Source organism: Archocentrus centrarchus, chromosome 12, assembly GCF_007364275.1.
Source record: "Archocentrus centrarchus isolate MPI-CPG fArcCen1 chromosome 12, fArcCen1, whole genome shotgun sequence".
NCBI classification, from domain to species: Eukaryota; Metazoa; Chordata; class Actinopteri; order Cichliformes; family Cichlidae; genus Archocentrus; species Archocentrus centrarchus.
In genome coordinates, this window is record NC_044357.1 from 3,094,771 (window position 1) to 3,100,770 (window position 6,000).

The window sequence follows — 6,000 nt, forward strand, 5'->3', positions numbered from 1 at the left end:
TGCTTTGACCAAATGAGAAAGATGAGTTCGTGCTGAAAAGAAGGATGCCATGTGTGACAAAATATCAATAAGGTAAGACATCATACTTCCTCTTGCATTATGTTATTGATACACTAGTGCCAGATATTGAATATTTATATTCAATCATGCCATTGCGCTAAACAGATTCCCCTTGCAAATCTGACTTCATGACTTCTGACAAACTCACAGAGGAAATATGGCTGATGGTGGGGGAATGCAAATCAAAGAGCAAATTGAACTGACCCATTATTTAAATATTAAAGAATTATTGTCAAAATAAAGGGAAAAAAAGGCGCAGATCAACAGAAAAATGCATTAGCTTAGAAAACTGCATTAGAAAACATTCATAAAGTCATGAATGAGTCTTGCTTTTTTCCCTCGTCCTGTTAAACACATAGAGGATTGTCTTCCACTATATTGCAGAATCACTGTATAGTGATGATATAAGCAATATATCAAGTTGTGAGTTATTCTGTGATTCCCACTTTTAGTGAGGAGGGTCTGAATTGTTTAAAGGGAGAAAAAATGCGTAGAGAGTAAATTTGGGCTTTTAAAGCCCATTGTGATGAGTTCCTCAATTTTCTTGCCATCTAGCCCTTGGTGCCCCCCTCTACTTAGGAACCAGATTGGCACCTGAATCTCTTTTTGGGACTCACCACTGTATAATAAAATCCCTATTAAAATGCATGGGGCCTCCCTGGGCACAGCAGCAGCAGCAGCAGTAGCATGGATGACCTGTTTGGTATCAGGTGTGATGTGCCACTACCGGCCTCCTCCACCTGATCCTCTGCTGTACAGGGAGATGGGGCTGGACGAGCCAGCAGGAGTCCGCAATCGATTCTCCAGCAAGAGGTTATCTATACGTGGTATTTTAATGTCATGGAGTCAGACCAAATTGATAGTGATAAATATTTGCCGGAAGATTAGGTGAGGGGAGTGTGGCTAGGGCGCTCTATCTCAGACCTGTAACCCCGGCAGAGCTGTTCCTCTCTGTGTCGGATTAGCCTCATCCATCCAGTGTCATTGGCTGTCTTGTTGAGAAAATCAGTGAGTAAACACGGCTGACAGAGAGAGAAAGAGAGAGAGAAAGGGTGAGGGAGAGCTGTGAGAGCGTATGTGGGTGTGTTAGGTGGTAGATGGTCGGCTGATTACTCATACAAATGGACTCCAAAGTCTGCCTGGTCCCTCTTGAAATGTGTTTTCTCTCTGTGCACCTCTCCTCTCCTCTCCTCTCCTCTCCTCTCCTCTCCTCTCCTCTCCTCTCCTCTCCTCTCCTCACTTTTCTCCTTTCCTTTTCCATATTTACTCCCCACCCGCTGAGGATTCCCTACATGTCCTGCTGTTCCCACTTTGTCCCCATCAATCACTGCAGCATTGTGTCCTGGATGTTATATAGAGTGACTTAATATCCCCTCCTTCATCTCTATTCACTCCCAAACCATTCTCCATGAGGGTCCAGTGGTGCAGTTAGATGTGTGTGTGTGTGTGTGTGTGTGTGTGTGTGTGTGTGTGTGTGTGTGTGTGTATGTGTGTGTGTGTGTGTGTGTGTGTGTGTGTGTGTGTGTGTGTGTGTGTGTGTGTGTGTGTGTGTGTGTAAGAGGGTGATGAGGGGTTATAAAGCAGGATCATCCAAAGATGTGGTGTTCATCTGCTTGCTTGTAACTTTATGATCCTCATGTGTAAACGAAACCAGATTTTAAACCGGATTTAAGGAATAGGATCGACATTTTGAGAAACATGAAAGTTAATTTCTTTCCTGTTTAGCTGTTAAACGAGTGTCCCTGCCTGATTAAAGACAGTATAAAACATGGATGTAGCCAAAGTGATGTCACCCATTGTTTGGTGAAGTTGTGTTTTGATGGCTTGTGAGCATTTCCACCTTTGCCATCTTGTTTTTAAAAAAAAAAAAACAAGTGTGACAAGTGAGGGGCAGATCTGGATAACAATCTTTTCTGAAACTTAGAAAAACCATAATTTAAAAAATGGACTTAATTTTTTTCCTAAATAAAAGTTTTTCTTGTTTTTGCATTGAAAATAGACAAAATAAAGATTTTCCTTGTGTAGCAAACAATTATTCCTGTTGTGTCATTTTTTTGGTTAAAAAAAAGATCATTAATTATATTTTTGAAACATTTCATTTTATTTTTTATATTTTTCTATGAAATTAAAGAAATAAATAATTGAATTATATTTACATTTCTATATTACACTGCTATCAATGTCAGCCTATTATGCGGATGGTGTAAAATGACAATAAAAATTGCATCACAGCTGTTTCATGCTAGCAGGCTGAGATACTGGCTAGCCTCACGTTGTGTTAAAACATACACGCTCTTATTTTTGTACAGTTACAGTTTAAATATGTCAGTTAGTGAGTTTAAGCAGTGCTTGTTGGAGGCTTTGTTCAAAGGCTGAGGCCGCCCGGTTTCCTCTGCTAGATTTATGTTAGCAAGCTAGCCACCTGCCCACTTATTGGTTGTTAAATAAAATTCTTAGCAAGAAAGGAAGATACCACAATGTTGAAATACGCCTTTAAAATAATATAATGGCATTTGAAAATCTAAAGAAAGAAAGAAAAAAAAATTATTTCTACAAAAGCTAATAAAAAAAATGACAGACCGCTGTGAAATAAATGAAGTAAACTGCATTCAACTTTGTAAACGTTAACTAACCGACTTCATTATAATCTAAAAATATATTCTAACCACATAATTAACTTTAAAATATTTTAATTCCAATCACTGACTGACTACAGCGTCAGTAGCACAAACACAGAACTAAAAATGCCTCTTGTTAAATTTGCTGGAATGGCCTTTGAGTCTTTTTTGTCCTCTGTGTAAAATGAAGACATCACATCTCCAGCACCATCCCCGCATTTTATGAAGGGTCTCTGACAAATAGGGGCTCCCTGCTACGCTTGGGTGGCCACCTTCATTCCGCACTTGGCTTGTTTACATAGCACCAGGACCATTTCCACGGATTAAACAAATCACTGCCCGAGGGGGACATCCATAATCCACTAACGGGTCACCAGCAAGACAGTTATAAATGCCTGTGTCTAGTACTGGGGGGGTAGGATAAATGTCCATGTCCAAAGATGACCTTCCCTGAATGCAGCACTCGCTGCTCCCTGCAGTTTTTTATAGAATAGGAAGAAAAAAGAAAGACAGGCTTTGTCACAATAGGCTTTATTATATAGTTATTAAAAGAGGAGAGGGGCTTGGCGATGAGGGACTATCACACTTACCAGCTTCTATCAGTGACTGAAGGATTTTGTGACACCTACAGGAATCATAGGAGATATTCTTCCCACAAATAAAAAGGCCAGTGAAGAAGATCAGTAAAATACTGCATGGATCTCAGACCAATTTACTTCATCATTCCGCATTACAGCCTTATGAATTGTTCTGATACGATAACAAGCACTCAATCTGCTTTATTATGTACGTTAAATTAGACTTTCCACAAAAACGAAAGAAGTTGCCGTGGCATTCAGTGGCTCCTTGAATAAAATGTAATTTGTGTGAGAATTTGTTGTATCTGTCACAAATATTCACAATTAGCGGCGGTAATTATTTGATAGTTTCTGCAATTACGGCTTAAACGGTTAAATTTGGAACTGTGTGGAGCCTTAATTGGCCTAAATGCGATATTTTGCATATTTGCATAATGAGGAAATTGGTAGAAAATTGTGTTCATTCATTTGTGAAAAATCCTATGAATTTTATGAATTTGAAAGGTCTGTTCCTGCAGTCTGTGACTTTGCTAGCTGCTCCCCGAGGAGCCTGAGGGAAAGTGGGGCTCAGGGAGCGGGCCAAATGGAGGTGATTTAAAAGAGAAAGGGGGGGAGCAGAAAGGTTTTTGCAGAACTTTATGTCTGCAGTCTAAGACAGCTGAGAGTTTAAGAGAGCAGGAGTTAGTTATAGGAACAAAAAGAGCTGCTTGCAAGAGAGATTAGGAGCCATGTTTTTATTATTTTTAGTTATTTATGATAAACAGTAATGATGATATCATGTTCCCAGCTGCAATAATTGGAGACACAAGTCAAACACATATTTAGATTTTCCATTAAATATAAAAGCCTTTCATTTGACACCTTTAATTATCAAGATCGTTTCATTTTATATATTGAGCACATTTATTCATTGCCTTCACTGAAGTTTAGTACAGTTTTTAGTTGGCATTTGATTATTTCTCTTTAAAAACAATTAGATTTTTTTCCCTTTATTTCTCTTATTGTCACGAACGATGTCATGAAAATGTGAAGGTGTGTGGCAGGGACTAATTTCACTTTCAGTCTATCTTTCTTTTATTCTGCTTTTGTGCTCTGTCAACTTCATTTTTAAAGGTGCTATATAAATAAAGTTTATTCTTGTTATTATTATTATTTAAAGTCTTTTAGCATATTACACCAATAAAGACAATACAAACGCAGTTGTTTGAATTTGTTTTATGGTTTGAAAACATTAATATCCAGCTTCATTAAAAAATATTCTAAATCCAAAATTCAACTATGTACATGTAAGTAGAGCTCTAGACTGCAGATCATTAGCTGCAGAGGTCATAAAGCTTTAACAGATGGACTAAAATATTACTGATCACTAAACAGCTTTATTAACAATGTTTAAGACGTGCACGTAGCTGCATTTGCACCCGTTTGACACAACAATAATTATCTTTAAAAGTAACCTATACATTCAGCGGATTATTACTGGTAATCTGCTTTATTAGAAAGCCCACAGTAACATTTTTCTTTTACCATTTAAAATGTATGCAAAAAATGTAAAGAATTCACATTTTAAGAATCTGTCCTGGCCTCATCCTCCTCATCAGCCCCAAGACAACCTTCCTTTTCTCGCTTTCTTCACCTTCATCATCCTCTATCACATCTTCTGAATGAAGAATACGGGATTGATATAAGCCTCTTATTCTGCTTGCAGCCTAATACTGTCTTCAACTTTTTTGGTGCCAAGGAACATCACAGGTCAGAGGTCAAGGCACACCATGATAGTTGCAAATAAAAATGAATGGTTGGAATAATTTCTAGTTTCTACTATATGATCAGCTTGTGTCACGTCATCAGGAGAGGGACCTGCTGCTGCTTCTCTGGCTGTTTCTGAAATTTAGGTTGTGTGTTTCGTGGCGTTAAGTTGCGCTGGGTCATTTTACACATCGGACATTTGCACCCTGTCTTTGACAGCTGAACCATTCTTAACCTGCTAGCTGTGGTAAACGGACTTCTTCTATCCTGCGCTCAAAGCCCTTCATACAGCAAGCCTCATGCGCACATTCATGCAAGCACTTTATACCAAACATTCACACAATCACACTCTGATGAAGGCTGTTTTCAGTGTAGATTTCTGCTGCCGTGAACTGTGATAAGGTCAGCTCTTGATCAGAAAGTGCTGTGTGCTTTAGTACTAGCAACGCTTACAGTATGTCAAAGGCTGGGTGTGTTAGCAGTCACAGCAGCATTAATATCTTGCTGATTTAATTGAAACACCCACTCAAGAACACAACATGCTCGGTATAAAAATTAATGGGGTAAATGTCAGAGCCGATTAAAACAGTTCAAAATATGCTTTCAATCTATTACTCACTGTAAAAAATGGCAGTCTCTATATTGTATATAGCACCATGTTTGAGCCTTCAAAGCATGTTTAGGTTATGTTGTATAGGACTGAACATTAGCTGTCTGAGTGCTGTCCAGAGTTTCTCCTGCAATCACCCCCTAACAACCAAAACCAGGAAGCATTTTATTTAAGAAGTGAAGAGCTACTTTGCCATCAGCCTGATTTAGTCTTAGTTTTATTCTACTCTAGGTGAGCAATATATAAAAAGAACAGGTTGAAACTGATCAGAGTCAGAAAAAATTTATAACAATTACAAGACACATTTTATACCAACCGCTTACATATTCCAACAATTTTGTTAGCAACTTCATGCAGAGGCACTTAGTGGGGTTAGCTAATTATATAT